Genomic DNA, 19,725 nt, shown 5'->3' with positions numbered 1-19,725 from the left:
CTGGCACAGTACAGACACCCGTAAATGCTGGTTTGCTGGGCTGGTCCTGGCCTCCTGGACCCATCCTTGCTTGTCCAATGGGAGCTGCGCTTCTGGGAGCGCTGGGAGCCCCAGCAGGGCCGGTGCACTTTGGCAGTCCTCGTTCCCAGAGATTCGGTCGTAAATCCAGTTGTCGTCGGGTCCCTCCAGCAGGGCTGTTTTTTTCTGCCTATTTGGGTGCAGACAGAAACTGTCAATACAGAATCGATCTTTACAAGGCAGAGACTAATGTGCGGGGCGGTGGAACGTGGTGTGGAGACAAGCGGGAACAGCCCGTACTTCTCACGACATCCCCACGGTTCTGGGCTCTGGGTGTGGGGTTGGTACGTGGTGAGTGCTCGTGCGCAGTGTCTGAGCCTGGGTTGGAGCAGCCAGTCCCTCCCGGCCTCCCCCCGCACACTGTGATATGCCCACTCCATGCTGTTGCCTGGGCTGGTCTCGCAACGCAAAGCATCCTTTTGCATCCCCTCTCTTTTCTGAATTCCTTCTGCCTTGTTCACGTGGCTTTCCCCTAGATCTCTGCTCAGTTTTTGTTCAACGTCTCCCCTTCTGCGTAAACAACACCCTGGCCCCACCAAACCGCTCCTTGCTCTTTTGTTTGCTCACTCACCAGACATTCACTGAGAGCCCGCACAGTAACTCAGCAAACATTCATCGAGGCTCTGCTCTGTGCTAGACACTGTGCTGGGGCCCAGGGACCCCAGACTTATAGTCCCATGAGAAAAACGGCAATTAAGCAGACAAGCAATCACAGTATGCAAAGGAGGGGTGGACATGCTGTGGGCTACCATGCTTGGGGATCTAACCCAGTCTTGGGGTTCGGGAAGGGCCTGGGTTAGGGGGTGAGGTTTCAGCTGAGTGTCCAAGATAAATCTGGGTTAGCAGATGAAGGAAGGGAGAGAGCTGTGCAGATTTTAAACTTGATCCCAAGGGCTATGGGGAGTTTGAAATGGAGACTCAGGTGATGGGATGTCAATTTTAGATACAAAATGAGGGTGATATTTTAAAATATAAAACTAGTATTTTTAAAGTTTTTATTTTGAATCAGCACTATTAAAGAATAATTTATGTATAGGATTCACCAATTTTAAGGGTACAAGTATGGCATTTTTGACAAGGTATACAGTTGTGTGATCACCACCATTATCCAGGCATGGAACATTTCCATCACCCCCCAAAGTTCCTCCCTGTCTCCCTTTGGAGTCAAGCCCACCCCCGCACCCCACCAGCCACCAGCAACCACTGATCTGCTTTCAAAGCTGCAGATTTGCCTGTCTGGACCTTCTTATCAATTACATCATGCAGCGGGCAGCCTTCTGTGCCTGGCTTTTTCAGTTAGCACCACACTCTTTTGAGCATCGTCATGTTGTCTCTAGTGGAATCCTTTTTGTTACAAAGTAGTACTCCCTTGCAGGGCCGTACCACAGTGTGGTTATCCTTTCGGGGCTGGTGGGAATTTGCCTGGAGGCGAGAAGGCTGCTTTCGATTCTCCTCTTCTCCACCCTAATGCGTGTTGCCTTACAGCCAGCCTTTTCACTGCAGAAGAATATTCAGGGAAGGAAAGAGCAAGTACTCTTTAGAACAAGGAGACCAGACTGGCTTTCTTGTTCACAGTGATATATGTAATTGTCTCCAAAGCAAGCCTGGTGGAGAAAGAAAAGCTTTCTTAAAAGCAGAAGCTCCCTTGGTATTCAAAAGCCAGGTCTGACCCACTTGGACCAGAGAACTTTACTGAGAGCCTTAGAGGCAACCATAGGATGCAAGCGAAGCACACAGCCAGAGACAGTAGAACCAGGAGGACTTCCTGCGAGAGGAGGTGAGGAGGAAGGACCAGCCTGGGAAGGAAACCCTGCCAAGTTGGTTGGATGGAAGAGAAAACAGAAGGTCTCTTGGGCACTTTAGGGAGTAAAGGGGGAATTCAGAGCTGGTGGCTCAGGCCAACACCAAGGGACATGTTCAGACTAGCAAGTCTGAGAGAGCCTAGCTGGCTCCCCATCGCCCATGGGTGATGGACGCAGGTCCCAGAAGCCCACATGTGCCTTCCGAGAAACCAAGAGGATCAGGAAGGTAATGGCAGGGTCCCCCATCAGCTGCAGATGTGGGCACACACCTGCCAGCCAGAGGGACCAAGGACAACACCTGCAGATTTCGTGAAAACGGAGTCCAAAGCTGAGAGAGAAGGTGTCCAGGACACCCGAGGCCAAGGAGGGGGCCAGAGAATCCATGTGGACTAGCAGCAGTCCCTCATGTACCCTGAAAACCACCTGAGGAAGGAAAGACGGGGCAGGAGTTGCAAAGAACCCTTGAAAGACAGAGGGAGACACCAAGCTAACCCAAAAGAGATGGAGTCACCTTTAGTTGGTAAAGTCTAGTTGACTGGAGTCAGAGAAGATAAGTTTCATTTCTATGATGTTTGGCACATCTCCATTCTAGTAGGTGCGATTTTTTTCCTGCTGGGGAAGGCTGCTCTGGCTGGGCTGTGTGGGGTGGCCTGGGGTGGGGGTATTTCCCTGGAGGCCAGACTGGGGACTGTCACAATTGTCCTTGTGGGAGGTCTGGACCTGGGTGGGGGGCTGCAGGGAGGCCGAGAAGGACGGGGGCAAAAGCAGTGGGTCTCAACTTCAGCTGTACATTAAAATACAGTAGCAACATCTAGACCAATTCAATCAGCATCTCTGGAGGTGGACCCAGGTATCAGTGCTTTTAAAGGCCCTCAGATGCTGTCACTGTGCAGCCAAGGTGGAGAAAATTAGAAGTTGGAGGGCAGAGCTTCTCAAACTTTCACATTCATATGAATCATCCGGGGATGTTGTTAAAACACATTTGAGTCTGTAGGTCTGAGGCGGGGCTCAGAATCCGAGGCTGCTGCTGCTCCAGGGGCCACACTTTGAGGAGCGAGTATCTGGAGATAATACTGAGGGGTTAGAATCAAAGATGTGGTGATGCCCGGATGTGGAGGAGGGCAGGGCATTCCAGGGAGATGTCCAGGTTTCTGGTGCGAGTGACTGGGAGGATGGGGGCCTTTAACCGAACGTTGGAGCCGGGTGCTGAGTGGGCGTGAGGACTCGGGGTGCGGTGGAGGCCAGGACAGTCTAAGTCCTGCTGAGCAGAGCTGTCTATTGGCCTGGAGCTCGGTAGACAGTACGGCTTTGAGGTATAGATTCGGGAGTTCTCAGCGCCTGACTAACAGCAGCTTGCACTTACTGAGCGCTGACTATATGTTGGGCTCTAGAGTAAGCATTTTGTATGTAATTACTCACTTAAAGGCCATAGTGCACAGATGGGGAAACTGAGGCACAGTGAGTGCATATCCAGCCACGGGCTGAACTTGGATTTGAACCCAGGGATCTATCTAGTCCCAGAGCTCACATGCTAATCGAAGTGCCCTGTGCCCTGGGAATGGAAGTGCTTGGAGAAGACAGGCTGTCTTAGGTGTTCTGCGGTATTCCAATCCCTGAATCTTACTTTATGTCCGACACTTTGTTTTTAGTGTTATTTTGGCCACTGGTGTTTTTCCTCTCTTTTTATTTAATTTTTAAATTACAGTTTACATTCAATATTACTTTCTATTAGTTTCAGGTGTACAGCATAGTGGTTAAATAATCATATACTTTACAAAGTGCTTCCCCTAATGTCACCAGCACCCAACTGGCACCATACATAGTTATTACAATATTACTGACTATATCACATTGGGTTCTTATGAGGTCCTGAGGATGCAGTGCAGCCTGGGGACTCTTTTGGTCACAGGTGATATAAACCCAAGTCAAACTCCCTTACATAAAAACAATGGACGTTACTGACTCAAGTAACTGAAAACTCAAGGACAGATCTGATTTACAGGCATGGATGGATCCAGGTGCTCGAATGATGTCAAGAACATGCTCCGTCTCTCACCTCCTCTTCCCTACGTCAGACTCATTCTCAGGCAGCCTCTCCTCTCCTCAGGTGTGACAATGATGGCCCAGCAGCTCCAGGTTCCTGTCTTCCCAGTTTGGCAATCCTAACGGAGAGACAGACTGTTTCCTAATAGCTCCTGCAACAGTCCTGGCATTGCCACTCGCTGGCTCTGACTGGCCAGCACAGGCCACGTGCCAACTCCTGAGCTAATCACCATGGCCAGGAGGAAGTGGCATTCTCCTTGGCCAGGCAAAGGTCAAGTGCCCACACCAGGGGTCAACTCTGTGGCCTGAAAGTGAAGGGGTGGGGATGGATTCTTGGCAGGCCAAAGCACAGATGCCGCCAGCAGTGGGAACAGAAGCCAGGCCTTGCCCCATGGCCGCAGGGTGCTCTAACAGGAATGTCGTGATCCCAGCATGCACGGTGCAGCTTCCGCATCCTTGCCCTGCTGTTTCCTGGGTCCGGAGTGCCTCCCCCGCTCACGGCCACACACTCTTCTACTTACTTGTTCCTGGCTCCAGTCCATCTGCCCCTTCTGGGGCTTTCCTAATAACCCCAGAGTTTTTATCAGATACTTCTCATCCACCACTTCAGATCTTCTTGTCTTCACAGTCCTCAGTGTCTCCTTCCTGCTTTCTGGGGACTCCCAGGCATCTCCAGGCAGCTTCCTGCCCACCCTCATGTGCACGGCCCAAAAGTGCAGGGGAGTCCTCAATCCAGGTGTAAAACTCTGATCACTGGGAAATGAGAGCCAGTGGACACATTTTCTCTTCTCCCCTCCACTCAACCCCAAGGGATGTCCCCAGGCATGGTAGATGTGGTTTCTCAGGGCACAGTTCACAGGCCCAGCAGTCAGTGAGTCCTGCCTGCAGCCGACTTGAACGCACATCCTCCTAAGGCTCCTTCCCTCCCCGCTTCATTCCTCTTGTCCTCCATTTCTATTTCCTGGATGTATTAGTCAGTGTTCTCCACAGAAACAGAACCAAGAGGAGATACAGCTATGTCGATATTGACATCAATATACACGTATATGTAGAATGAGATTTATTGTAAGGAATTGGCTCACACAGGTATGAGGGCTGAGATGTCCCACAGTCAGCCATCTGCAAGCTGGAGACCCAAGAAAGTTGGGGGTGTGATTTCAGCCTGAGTCTAAGCCTGAGAACCAGGAATGGTAATGGTGTAAATTCCTGTCCAAGACGACTCGCTTTATTGTGATACTCGCTCTATCGCGGTGGTCTGGAACCGAAAACCCACAACATGTCTGAGGTCTGCCTGTACTTAATTAAAGAAGTGCTTCCTAGAGAGGCCTGGTGGTGCAGGGGTGACTTGGTGTGCTATGTGAACGGGCATTCCATATCAGTATCAGAACAAAGCTATTCTTTTTTCTTCCCAACTTTATTGAGTAATATTTGAAGCACAATAACCTGCATGTATTTTAAGTGTACAATTTCAGTCAGTTTTGACATGTGTATACAATCATGAAACCTTCACCATAACTGGAATAAGAAACTTTTCCCTCAATCCAAAAACCACTGATCTGCATCCGTCACTACAAACTGTTTTCATTTCTTAGGGTATATATAGCATCACATAACATATCCTTTTTGTCTTGCTCCTTTCACTCAGCTTGATTATTTTGGTTCATCCATGTTGTCACATATATCAATCATTTATTCCTTTTAATTGCTGAGTCATAGCCCCTCATATGGCTCTACAACAATTTGAGTCTAATGCATGTTCTGACATGATAGAGGCAATGCATTATGGTGTAGCCGCAGTTTTCTGGAGAAGTCAATATTTTAGGAACGGTATTTCAGATCTTAATAAAATCTGTTTCTAAATTTCAAAGAAAAAAAACATATCTGGTAAAAAACAAAACAAAACAATAATTTGTTTACCCATTCACCTATTAACAAACATTTGGGTTGGTACCAGTTTTTGGCTGTTACAAATAAATCTGTTATGAACATTCGCAAGCAAGTTTTTGTAAACATGTGTATTTCCTTTTCTTTTGGGTAAAGAGGAATGAAATAGCTGGGTCACATAGTACTGCCAAACCACATTCCAGAGTGGTTACACTATGTTTTATTCCCACCAGAAGCGCATGAGAGTTTCATCTTCACCAACACTTGGTATAGTGCGTGTCTTCAATTTTAGCCATTCTAATAGGTGTGGATGATATCTCATTGTGGTTTTAATAATCTGTCCTCAGGTCATTAATTATCTAAACATCTTTCATGTGCTTACTTGCCATCCATATATCTGCTTTGGTGAAGTGTCTGTCAAATCTCTTGTCCTTTTTTTTTTTTTTGGTTGGGCTGTTTGTTTCTTCTTTTTTAAAGTTCTTTATATATTCCAGATGCAAGTCCTGTAACAGATATGTGGTCTGCAGATGGTTTCTCCCAGTCTGTGCCTTATCTTTTCATTTTCTTCATAGAGTCTTTCGAAAAGCATACCTTCTTAATTTTGATGTCATCCAATTTACCCATCGCTTCTTTTATGGATAGCATTTTTGGTGCTAGATCCAAGAACTCTTTGCCTACCCCAAGATCACAAAGATGTCTTCCTATGTTTTCTTCTAGAAATTTCATGTTACTATGTTTTATATTTAGGTATACGATCCACATTTTTTAAGTATGAAAATGCAAGTTGTAAGACACAGCCCATAAGATAAAGCATTCAATCTTTCACCATGAAATGTGCTCTTCACTCTAGACTTTCAACAGAGGTCCTTTATCAGGTTCGGGCCATCATATTTTCATGGCTCTTTGTATGTTGACTTTTGGATTGCACCCTGGACACTGTGAATGTTATGTTGTGTAGATTCTGGATCATTATTGTCTTTGAAGAATGTTGAGGTTTTTCTTTGAGCAGCCAAACAACCTGGCTGGGTTCAGAGTCTGAGTTCTGCATGGCTCCTGTGGGCGGTGGTTCGTCTCCCAGTCCAGTTCTCTGGGTCTTTGCCATGTCGGTTTGGATCTGTCCAGTGTTCGCGTCGTTCTGGGTTAGGCGGAGACTTGTCTGGGTTGCTCCGATCTCTGAGCGCTCTCCTGATTTGAGCTGTGTAACAACCCTTTGAGATGCATGAGGCAAAAATCAACCTCCTCATCTGGCAGGGAAGCATTCAGGACCCAACTCCACAGGTGCTCAGGGGCAAAAGTCACAAGGAATGTGTTCCTTCCCCACCAGCTGTGAGAGCTGAGAGAGACCTGGATCTGAGTTGCTGGAGGTGGGAGGCTGCTCCGGCATCTTTGCATCACAGAGCGGAGACATGAGGCCAACTGCTGACCTCCCCAGCCGCACCCTGGCTCTGGCTGAGGTCTCCTAGCTCCTGGCCCACCCGCACCTCCACCCCCCACCCAGATGACAAGCACTCTGACTCAGACTGTCCTCATCCATCCGTCCCATGGCCCGAAAGCGTATGGTGGGAGGGGAGGAAGGGAAGGAGAAGAGCGAGAAAGGGGTGATCCCATCTGGGCCTCTCAGGGACTCACCATGAAGTCAGCAGAGTCCCAGCTGCTCATGTCAAGGAACAATGGCAATAAAAATATGCTTCCTGAGTGCTTTCTGTGTGCCAGGCACCATGCAAAGCACATGTATGTACACATAAGCATTCCTTGACTCTGGTGACTTCATGAGGCAGGGTCTGAGATGACACCCATTTCACAGAGGAGGAAACCGAGGGGCTCAAAGTCAACCTCCCTTTTCCAAAGGCACACAGCTAATAAATGGTAGGGCCCCTGGAGGGGGACCTCAGAGTTGGATGCCTTTTTCTGTAACCTGGGCTGCTTTGGAAAATGAACCGGTGTCCCAATGCCTTGCTGCATTCCCCGGAAACCTCCTGCCCTTCTAATACCACGCAGGTGCCAGAGCCCTTTCTTGGGATGCCCAGAGGAATGAGCTAATCCCAGCCCCAGACCCAAAAGGGAAGGGGTAGATTCCCAGGGGCCCTCAGGCTGAGCAGACCCCCGCCGCCAACCGGAAATTAACTCAAATGGCGAAGGACGCCGTCTGTGGATGCAAAGAGATGGGGTTGATTGTTTTCTGTTCTTCATTAAGTAACAAAGGGGGAAACCAACTGGGCATGGTGCATGAGATTCCCCACCAGCACCACCCCGGACTCCTAGAACATCTTTATCCACTTACCCGGGGAGTCAGGAAATTCTCCTTCAAGCCAGTTTTATTGGAGATTTTGGAAGCAAAGCTCGCAGACTCCCAATCAATAACAGATGAACAATGCTCGCATCACATTTTTTCAGGAGGACGTTTAGCCCGGGTTTGTCCCAAGGCCTAGCCTTGGACATTCCCATTCCATCGGACATTGTTGGGAAATGAGGTTCAGTGCAGTTCTAGAAACCAGAGTCATCAGCCTGTGGGTGCGGTGGGAAGGGGTGTCCTGGCTGGGTCAGGCCTAGGGAAGCCCTGTGTTTTGCAAGGGTTGGGGTCTGGCCCACACAGCTCCCCCGTGCCTCTCCTCTCCCCCACCTCTTCCCTGGCTTGTCTTCCACATGTGCTCAGCACGGGCATCGAATCCACAGGCCATAAAGAATCAATCAAATCCAGTCCTTGCTAAGCCGGGGACCGTGGCAGCGGGGGTGATGGCAGGCCCGGCTGTGCAGAGGGATTTCGGCAGAAACCTTCTCACCGCACCCACAGATACACAGCACTGGAGAAGATGGTCCAAGAATGGGACCAGGACCACCTCTTGAGCCTCCCTGTCCACCAGCCCCACAGCTGGGAGTGGGGGAGGGGGATGAGGAATGGTGGTGACCCTTTGTTACCACCAGACCATCCCTAGTATAGGAAGTGAACCACTTGGAACGGGACACGGGGTCCACAGTTCCATTTTTCCCATCTCATCGACCCTTACTGAGCATCTCCTGAATGTGTGCTGTGCAGCACAGTGTGAAGCACAGAGAGAAAATGCAGGCCCGGCCTGCTGCAGCTTACAATCTGATGGGTTTATAGCAGCCCTGTCAATATCACAGCTCTCTCCTCCAGAAAAAAAAAAGCAACAAGAAAAACATCCACATTCTGAGGTCCCCAAAGGGATCTCTCTCCTCGTACCACTTTGGAGATTCGATCGCTCCCATGGCCAGGTTCCTTCACTGAAGAAACTCCCTTGCTGAAGAAACTGCTAAATATTTTGGTCTTGCTAGAGCTGTGCCCACCCTCTGGCAGATATTTGTTGAGCACCAGCTGCATTCAGGGCCCTGAAGAGACATTGGCTCTGGAGGCAGGAGGCCAGCCAGGGACTGGAGAACCTGATGGTGGGAAACCCAGGCCAAAGGCTAGGCTAGCTCGACCCACAGAGAGGCAGCCCCATGCAGCGGGTGGATGAGCCCAGGCCCACAGGCTCCACTTCTGGTTTGAGCCTGGCTCTGCCAGTGAATCACTATGTGATGTTGGGCTGATCTGTGTCCCACCACCACCTCAGTTTCCCCATCTGTAAAATGGAACTATGGGTAGGTGTTTCTATAAGTGTAATCTGTGGACAACTAGCATCAGAATCATCTCAGAGTGAGGGGACTAGGTGAAAATGCAGTTTCTGAACCCCACAGTAGACCTCAGACAGAGGTCCTCAGAAGGTGGGCCTGTGACTCTGAATTCATAATGCACTGCCTTTGGGGATTCTGATAACCCCAAATCCAAGCAAGAGACCCATGGAGGCGACAGTGCCTCAGTGCGGGGCAAGTTTGCCAATGTGGATTCTATTCTAAAGGAAAGCAGCTGACAGGGACTTAGGTAGTCAAGGAAGGCTTCATGGAGGTGGACATGAGCTGAGACCGAAACATGATAACAAAAATCGTCATTGTTGTTTATCAAATGACTTTACCAGCTTCTAGACACATCCACCAATTTCTTCTTGCTGGGCTAAGTGCTTTATGTTCGTGATCTCATTTAACCATTGTAACAGCCTGTGAGATACAACATCTTATCCCGATTTCATTGTGAGAAAACCTGCCTACTTAAGATGTGTGGACCCCCTCTGAGACAGACAAAAAATTCTCCCTAAAAGAGTACTGTATGCAGGCTGGGTGCTCCTGCTCCTAAAACCTGGAGCAAATAGAGGAGGCCTTCTGGGAATGGAACGTGTTGGCATGAGACTCAGACAACAAGAATGGACTGTTTCCTAGAATGCTTCGTTCACTCACGCATCCATTCATTCACTCACTCAGTCCCTAATTCAGAATTCACTCACTCATGCGTCTTCTCGCTCCCTCCTGAATGAATTCACGTACTTACTTGTTAATTCATTGGTTTAATCGCTCACTCTTTCTGTTTGTAGCAGACTTTATTGCTCGACTGTGTTAGTTAGGATTTTTTCGTTACAAGTGGCAGAAACACAACTCAAATTCACTCAAGCAGAAAAAGGAACTTATTGATAAATGTATCTGAAATGTCCAGAGGTGAGCATACATACAGCTTCAGTCATGAGTAGATCCAGGTGCTCAGATGTTTTTGTCAGTGACTCTCCCTACACCCTTTGGCTCTGCTTTTCTCTATATTGACTTCACTCTCAGGCAGGTTGGATTTTTTTCCTCTTTGTTTATAAAGTTGCCCACCACCAGCTGCAGGCGTATGTCCTATCAGCTTAGCCCTCCAGCTGGAAGGAGATGCTTCTTTTCTAAGAGCTCAGCAAAAAATCCCAGAGAAGACTTTCATTGGCTTAGCCTGGGTCACGTGCTCACCCCTGACCAATTACTGTGGTTGGAGGAGTCCGGGCTCTCTGGTTGGCCAGACCTGGTGCTGAGGAGCAGGGAGGAGGGGTTGTTTCTTTAAGGAAACTTGGGGTGCTATTACCAGAAAATGGATTGAGGGGCAAAAATTAAGAGGTGTCTTCTACATAGGGGTAATAAGTTCGCATTGTACTGGGCTCCTCCCATCCAGTTCCAATTTGATTCCAAGTACATCGGCCAATTTCTTATTGGTTTCATGATGGAGTTTGGGAAATAACTCCTCCTTCAGAAATGCCAAGCTGTGCTGTCCTTCGGGGGCTGAGACAATGCTACCCTGGACATCCGCTACCTGTCCGGCTACAGGCTTCCCAGACAGGCCCCTTTCATCCTGTCAGCAGCCCCTAGCGAGGTGAGCACGGGGAAGCACCGTTCCCATTTCACGCTTGAGAAACCCGACGATTTGTGAAGTTAAGGACTTCATGTCCAAGCTACTGTGCCAGCTAATGTCATGTGTCAACTTGACTGCACTGAGGGGCGCCCCCGTAGCTGGTAAAACATTATTTCTGGGTGTGTCTGTGAGGCTGCTTCTGGAAGAGAACAGCATTTGAATCAACAGACCGAGTAAGGAAGATCCCCCTCACCAATGTGGGGGTCATCCAATCCTCTGAGGGCCTGAATGGAACACAAAGTTGGAGGAAGGGTGAATTTGCTGTCCCTTCTTGAGCGGGAACATTCATCTGCTGCCCTCGGGAGTCTGTGCTCCTGGCACTTGGACCTTTCAGACTCGGACCCAGATTTACACCATTGGCTCCCCTGAGCCTCAGGCCTTCAGACTCACCAGCTTTCCCTTTCCTGGTCTCCAACGTGCAGAGGGCAGGGGGGTGGGGCTTCTCGGCCTCCATAATCACATGACCCAATTCCTAAAATAAATCTCCTATATATCTCTCCATATCTTAATGGTTCTGGTTCTGGTTCTCAGGGGAACCCTGACTAATACAGTTACAGTCACAGCTGCCAAGTGACAGAGCTCAGGTTTCAGCCCAATTCTGTGATCCTGGAGTCAAGGCTGACCCATCTCTGTGAGGTGAAGGCAGATTCCTGCCCACAGGTGAAACTTGGCTCTGTTTGGGGTGAGAGAGTGGGGAGACCATGGAGTTACCAATCTGAAACGGGTAGGAAAGAACCTTCCACAGTTCCTGGACGCTTGCTCAGACCCACCCCTGCTGAACGAGGCCCCGATCTCTGTTGCGCTGGCCACAGGACGCATTGCAAGCCTCCCGGGGTGTAGGGTAACTGAGGTCACCAGGCAGCTGAGGAGGGGTGGGAACCAAATGTTTGCAGAGCATCCATTGTGTTCCCAGAACTGAGCCAGGCTGAGCAGGATACCAGGAAACATAACTGTCATCATCATCATGGGCAGAGATTCTAGGATAGCGGTTCAAGCGGCCCCCAGAGGCCATCTCGTCGAGGCTGGCACACCCTGATGGCTGTTAGAGCTGCACAAGCGACATTCCTGAGTACGGCTGGAGGCGCATGAGGCCTGGTGTGGGCGGGGGCTCTGGCAGAACACAGAACCCTCTCTGAGGGGTACAGCCACCCCCTCAGCACTGCCCCATGGACACATGAGCCCTGTGCTGCTATACCTTCTTTTGTTTCTTTTGGGGGGGGGCGGAGAACCCTAGAAATCAATTTTTATGGGAACTCCTCCAGTCTTTAAAAAACAGGTTCAACTTTTTCAAAGGGCACTATGTGAGCTAAAGCAACATGTCTACAGGTATTTTGACCTCACCTCGCTTTGCTTAGGGGGATACTGAGGCCCAGAGAAGGGAGGTAATGAACGTGCCAAGGTCACCAGCCAGAGAGAGAACCAGCTCTTCCGCCTTCCAGACGTGGGTTCTGACCCTGGGCCACTGTGTCCCTTACAAGTACATGTCCAGCATGAGGCAGTTTACACAGTGCTTTTGCACCTCAAGATCGTCACCATGCCCCGGGAGGAGGCCGAGTGTGACAGTCACCGCCACGTCCCTGATGAGGAAGCCGAGGCTCCCAGGAGCCCAGCACCAGGCCCAGGTCCACAGCCCGTGTGAGGAAATCGGGCACCCGGCTCCCAGTGCTGTGCCTGCTGTCCCCGTTGGTGCTACACCCTGTGGCCCGGGTTTCAGCCCGAGCCAGGCTTTCCAGAAGCCTGAAGCCTGTAGGAGAGAGTTTACGTTAGGAGACGAGACTCCCATTAAATATACACAACGGAGCACAAATGTATGAGACGGAAAATGGGGGAAAACAACAGCAACCGTTGACGTGGGTCAGGCACGGGGCCAAACGTCTCACATGAATTCTCTCATTAAGTCTGTACAGCTACTCCCATGAGATAGCTACTCTTATTTTGCCGATGAGGAAACTAAGGCACAGAGAGGTGAAGAGGCTCAGCCAAGGTCATACCTAGGGGGTGATAGAGCTGGAATCTGCACCCAAGGGGTCTGGATCCAGAGCCCATGCTGGGGAAATATGGGCCGTAGGTTGGCCCCATCAGAGAAGATACTCCATTAGAATACTCCATTGGGTCTTCCCAGTGGTGGGTCAGCAGGAGAGAATGTTTGGAGGCAGGAATCTGTAAGGCTATTGAAGGGTGGCTCAGCTGGAACAGTGCTCTGAGGCCAGGCTCTTCTATGTCAAGAGGACACTGATGTCCAGAGAGTTTAGGCCCAAAGCCACACAGCACCCTGATGGAAGAACCGGGGCCAGGACCCAAGTATCTGGTCTCCCAGCTGCTTTCCTGCTGTCCCAAGCCTTTCTCACACAGGTCCCTCTGTTTGAATTTCCATTTATGGGACTGCCCCAAGGTGGGCCCCAGAAGTGTTAGAATCCTGCCTGTCTCACCCCTTCATTGCTTCATGACAAACCCTCCTAAACCGTAGTAGCTGAAAGCAACAGTTTAATCATCTCTCTCTCATGTGCCTGTGGATTGACTGGGCTCAGCTGGTGACTCTTCCGCTCCTCAGGATGCTGGCTGGGCTGCTGTCACCCGGGGGCTCACATCACCCGGGGGCTCACGTGCACTGGAATATCCAAGATGGGGTCCCCACCTGGCTGGCAGTTGATGTTGGCAGTGGGCTGGGGCTGAGCTGAGGCTTTGAAATAGAGAGCCTACCTGTCCCTGCAATACACACACACCCCACTCCATGTGAAATGGGCTTCTCACAGTATAGCAGTTGGGTTCTATGATACTGTGATATAAAAGAAATGTATATTTTGATCTTTGCCCCTGGTTCTTGGCCAGAGCTTCTAAAACCCCTGTACTTTCCTAAGAGTAATAGGAACATCTCCTGTTTGATTTTTCACTCCCAGCTCCAGAAACAGTCACTGAAACATCTTTTGTTATTCATAATGAGCCCCTTTCCATAACACCTGAGTTTATGTTACTGAGGTGACTTTTGGAAAGCCCCTAAGGATGGGTGCTGGTTTCCAAGGGAACCAACCATGTGATTAGAAGGTTGGAACTTTAATCACTAATAAGCAATGAATTAATCAAGCCATGTAATGAAGCCTCCATCAAAACCTTGACTGAAGGTGTTTGGAGCGCTTCCAGATTGGTGAATGTGGGGGTGGGGCTGGCAGGGTGGCACACCTGGAGAGGGCATGAGAGCTCCCCATCCCTTCCCCACACCTGGTACCTCTTCCTCTGGCTGTTCATCTGTGTCCTTTGTGATATCCTTTGTGATAAGCCAGCAAATGAAGTAAATGTTTCCCTGAGGCTCTAAGCTGTTGAAGCAAATTATCAAAACTGAGGAGGGAGTTATAGGAACAGGTGACAACCTGGGACTTGAGATTGGAATCTGTAGGGGTGGGGGGGATAGCTTTTAGGGAATGAGTATTTAAAGACCTGTGGGGTCTGTGCCAACTCTGGGAAGTTAGTGCTAGAGTTGAGTGAAACTGTAAGACAACCTAGTTGGGGTCCTCCAAGACTGGAGAATTGGTTGGTGTGGAAAAACACACACATCTGGGGTCAGACATTCTGGGAGCAGAGGAAATAAGAGTTTTTCCTTCAGGCTCCAAGAGAGGGCGTCCCTGGAGTGAGCATTCTGCAACCCAGGTGAAAGCCGCCAGCTTCTGACCCAGCCTCGGATATCACAGGCAGCACTCTGCAGTTCGCTGTTGGTCAAAAACAAGTCACAAGCCAACTCAGGGTCAAGAGGAGGGGACTATACCGGGTGTGAATTTTGGAAGGGCCAATTCACCTTTGGAGATCAGCTGCTGTACAACCATTCCTGACACCCCATCCATTTCTCCCATCCTAGGACTTTCTGGTCCTCAGTTTTCTCTGTTTACCAGTGCCTCGGTCCAGCTCATCCAGGTGCTTTGCAGGATATTAATACCCAGTATAGTGCTGGCATCTAGTAGATGCTTAATAAATATTTGCTGAAGGAAGGAAGGAATGGAGGGAGAAAAGAAGGGAGGGAGAAAAGAAGGGAGGAAGGAAGGAAGGAAGGAAGGAAAGAAGGAAGGAAGGAAGGGAGAAAGGAAGAAAAGAAGGAAAGAAGGGAGGGAGGGAGGGAGAGTTTCTGACAACAGCCAGAGTCGTAATCTAGCCTTCTCTCCCTGAACTTCCAACATACCAAGCCCCTGCCCATTTTAGGTCTTTACACTTGCTGTTCTCTTTGCCTGGAATCTTCTTCTACCTGAGCTTTCCATGACCAGGTTCATCTTGTTGTTCAGGTTGCAGCTCAAAAGTCACCTCCTCAGAGAGGCCCCCTTGGGTTACCCAATGTCACAACCACCACTGGCCACTCTCTTATCACCCTAAATTATTTGCTTCCAAGCACTTATCACCACCTGAGATGATCTTGCTTATTTATGTGTTTATTATCTGTGTCCCTGTCCCCCTCCCTCTAGACCAGGGTTTCTCAACCTTGGCACAATTCACATTTTGGGTTGGATGACTCTTTGTTGGGGATGGATCCTGTGTATCATAGGGGGTTTAGCAGCATCCCTAGTCTCTATCTGCTATGTCCCAACAGCTCCTCCTGCACATTGTGATAACCAAAAATATCTCTAGACATTGCCAAACATCTTGGGCAGGTGCGTGTGTGTGTGTGTACAAAATCATGCCTGGGTGAGAACCATTATTCTAAATGATTGGCTCTCACACTTTATCCTGCATCAGAATCACCTGGAAGACTTGATGCATGGCTGGGTCCCACTCCAGAGTTTCTGCTTCAGCGGGTCTGGGGTGAGGCCAAGAACTCGCTTTTCTCACGAGTTCCAGGTGATCTGACACTGCTGGTCCAGGGACCCCACTTCGAGAACTGCTGCTCTCAAAGGAGGCAGCCCATCTGTCCCGCAGCCTACGTGCCCATAGCAGCGGCTGCCCAGAGTTGGCGCTCATAAATATTTCTTGCATAAACCATCTTAACATCTCAGCAGTAAGGAGACAACTCCTGCGGGTTTACAGTGAAAAATTATCTGGCAGGAGAAGAGGGAAATTTATGTGTTTGGGGAGGCAGTGTGAGAGAGAGTACTTGAAATTGGTCGGCTGGCTTTGACCTGGGTGGGCTTTCTGGCCATTCATCTTGGGTTTCTCCGTATCCTCGGGGGATTATTCGCTGCGGGAGCAGCTGGCAGTGGGTTCCTGGGGCAAATGCTCCCGCCTTCTGGGTCCCTGGCCTCTCTGAGCCCTGGTGGCGTCTCACAGCTGAAGGACTGAAGAGGGAATGGGTCCACCGAGGGCGGGAGGATGCCTCGTGCAGCTATAATAATATTAATAACAACGACCAGCGGTGACATTTATGGGGGCTCACTGTGGGCCAGGCAGAGGGAAGGCACCTGCATGCGGGACTTCATGTGCCCCTCACCAAGGCTCTGTGAAGTAGATGCATGTTATTACCCCGGTTTTACAGATGATGAAATTGAGACTCCGAGTGGCAACAGTCGTCTAAGTCGAAGAGATGAAGCTGGGATAAAAACTTAGGTCTGTCTGACTAAAGCCTTGTGTGCAGCCTCTACAAACTGCCGTGGTAGATGCTAAACTGTGTTCTGTTTGGGGGGGCTGCTCCTAGATCTCACCAGGCATGCTGGGCCCACGGGCTTTGCACATGTGGTTCCCTCTGCCTGGATGCTCTTCCCGCAGCTACCTGCATGGTGCTCTTCCTCGCCTCCTGTAGGTCTCAGATCAAATATCACCTTCGTATGTAATTAAGCCTCCCTCACCTCCATACTTATAATTGCAACTCCCCCCGCCCCACTCCAGCGCTCCCCTTCCTTGCCTGCTTTATTCTCCTGCATAGCACTGACCTCCATCTGACATGCTCTATGTTTTACTTATTACACAGACAGGGTGGTGCAGATGCAGGTTTACAGTGGTTCGTATGAAAAAATAATACACTAATGAATAAATAATACAAGAATAAATTCTGTTTTGCATACTCACAACTGTAAACCTACTTTTGCCAACCCTGTATTGTCTGTCTCCTCCTTCTGGAATGTCAGCCCCAGGGGAGGCAAGGAACCTTGGTTTGTTTTGTTCACTGCTGTGTCCCCAGAACTTGGGATGGTCCCTAGTGTATATTAGGACCTCACTGAGCATTTTTTAGAGGAAGAATGAGAGGGACAAAGGAAGGAAGGTAGGAAGGAAGGAAGGAAGGAAGGAAGGAAGGAAGGAAGGAAGGAAGGAAGGAAGGAAGGAAGGAAGGAAAGAAGGAAGGAAGGAAGGAAATAATCATGGAAATTCTGTTAAAAGTCAACAAATGTTTCTTACTGCAAGACTTCTCAGAGCCTTCATCACACTAATGTATATGCTGTAAGTTTAAAGAAAGATATAATTGGGACTTCTCAAACTTACTTGATGACTGAGCACACTTTCAGTAGAGCTGCAGTTAACCTTGATTGCCCCCAGGTATAGACTTCAGCCCCACCTCCTCCTGAGCTCTCTGTTCTCACCCTGCCCCCCTCCTGCACTAAGGGCACACTCAGATGTCCGGCTCACGGACACCTCCCCGCACACTTGTTTGCCGGCTCTAGCGAGCTCTGCCTGCGCGACAGACAGCATTGGCTTGCCTGTGGACATGCATGCCATCTTTGAATGGGATGATTGTCCAAGGCCAGGAAAGGCCAGCTCACCTTAGAAAAAGATCACTCAGCAGGCAAAAACAAGGAGGCCTGAACTTGGGACAACAAAACAAGGCAGACAATGAATCCATTAGAAGCAGTCGAGAGCTGCAGGGGTTGTGAGAACTTGGCTTTCCTGCGTGAGAAGGACAACCAGGGCCAGGTCACGCTGGGACAGTAGTTTCCATGTCTTTGTATCTGCAATCAGAGCCAGCAGCCCCGGGGGCCGGGGGCCGGGCCGTGGCCGAAGGACTCGCCATCCAATCTCTGAATTCCTGCTACGCAGGGGGACCGTCGCGGCAGCCAGACCTAATCTTGGAGCCCTTGCACTTTTCTGTACCTGCAAAGCCACCTTTCTGTGGGACTTCATCGTTTCAAGAGAAAAGGTGTCAACAGCATACACTTTGGAATCAACAAGTCTTGGCTCAAATCCCAGCTCAGGCAACCACAGTTGAGTGACTTCAGGCAAGTCACTTCATCTCTCAGAGCCTCAATTTCCTGTTCTATGAAATGCAGCAACCTGGATTTACTTTCTCCTTGTCTCCCTTATAGTCAGTGGGATTCCTTCCTTCCTTCCTTCCTTCCTTCCTTCCTTCCTTCCTTCCTTCCTTCCTTCTTTCCTTCCTTCCTCCCCTTGTCCATTCTAGACCCACTATTCTGGGGTCTTCTGACCCCCCAATGATCATCTTGGGCTCTGGCATCCCTCAGCATCCATGCTCCCACATGTGGTCCAGAGGAAGGAGCATGAATCTGGACACATGTGGGGTCGGGTTCCCATGCAGGTGCTTCTGTGTTGCAAGGGACCTGCTGTGTCAGACACTGTGGTGCTCGGGTGACATTTCCTTTTCTGTTCACATAACCTTTGGTTTCCCCTGATTTCCAAAGAAATAAAAAGTTCTCCAGAGAGGCACCTCTAATATTTTGTGTATATCCTGCCAGTATGTGTGTGTGTGTGTGTAAAACATATGTTATATATTACATTTATATTTCTCAACTTACAATGGGGCTATATCCCAATAAACTCATTATAAGTTGAATATATCTTAAGTTGAAAATATCATAAGTCGAAAATGCACTTAATACCCTTAACCAACCGTAGCTTAGCCTGGCCTATCTTTAATGCCCTCAGAACACAATACCCAAAACATGCTGGCAACACTGCACTGCACAGTATTGTTCACTTACCCTCGTGATCACGGGGCCGACGGGCAGCTGTGGCTCCCAGCCACCGCCCGCATCACGAGAGAGTACTGGACCTCCTATCTCTAGCCCAGGAAAAGAAAAATCAAAGTTCAAAATGTGAAATACGGTTTCTACTGAATGTGTATCACTTTTGCACCATCATAAAGTTAAAAAAAAAAAACCATCAGACTGTATATATATATATATATATATATATATGTTATAATTTCCCAAATGCTTGTGATGTGCCAGGCTTTGCACTAAGCAAATTAAATCCATCACACTCTTTAATCCTTCTGATTACCTCATGATGTATGTATATGACCATGCCCCTTTTTCTAGATGGGGAAGCCATGACTCAGAGAGATTAAGAGCTTGCTTGAGGTCACACAGCTGCTAAATGGTAAAGCCCCCCACCCCCACCCCCAGCCAAGCAGGGGCAAGTAGGGCAGAGCTACCTGGGTGGGCAGAGAAGGCAGAAAAGGTTGCATAGACCAGGGCCCGGAGTCTATTTAAAGCATGTAGCAAGGTGGGTGAGTGAGCACTGTCTTATATAAGTGATGCATGCTCACAGTACAAAATGAAGAAAAGCAGAGAAACACCAAGAAGGGACTAAAAACAAACTCCACACCTGCCCATCATCCAGAAATAATCAGTTAAAATCCTGTGGGGTTTTTCCTTTTTACTGCACTTCCATTGAATTCTAAAATCCCCGCCTCTCATCTCCATGCTACTGCACCTGTTCTGGAAGAGCTTTAGTACAGGCTTCTTCGACTTAATAAGACGCCATGGTCATTTCCACATGCAATTAAGTATTCTC

The sequence above is a fragment of the Furipterus horrens genome, unplaced genomic scaffold (genome assembly GCF_987537825.1).
Source record: "Furipterus horrens unplaced genomic scaffold, mFurHor1.1.pri manual_scaffold_3, whole genome shotgun sequence".
NCBI lineage: Eukaryota > Metazoa > Chordata > Mammalia > Chiroptera > Furipteridae > Furipterus > Furipterus horrens.
Note: the sequence above shows the minus strand (reverse complement) of the source record.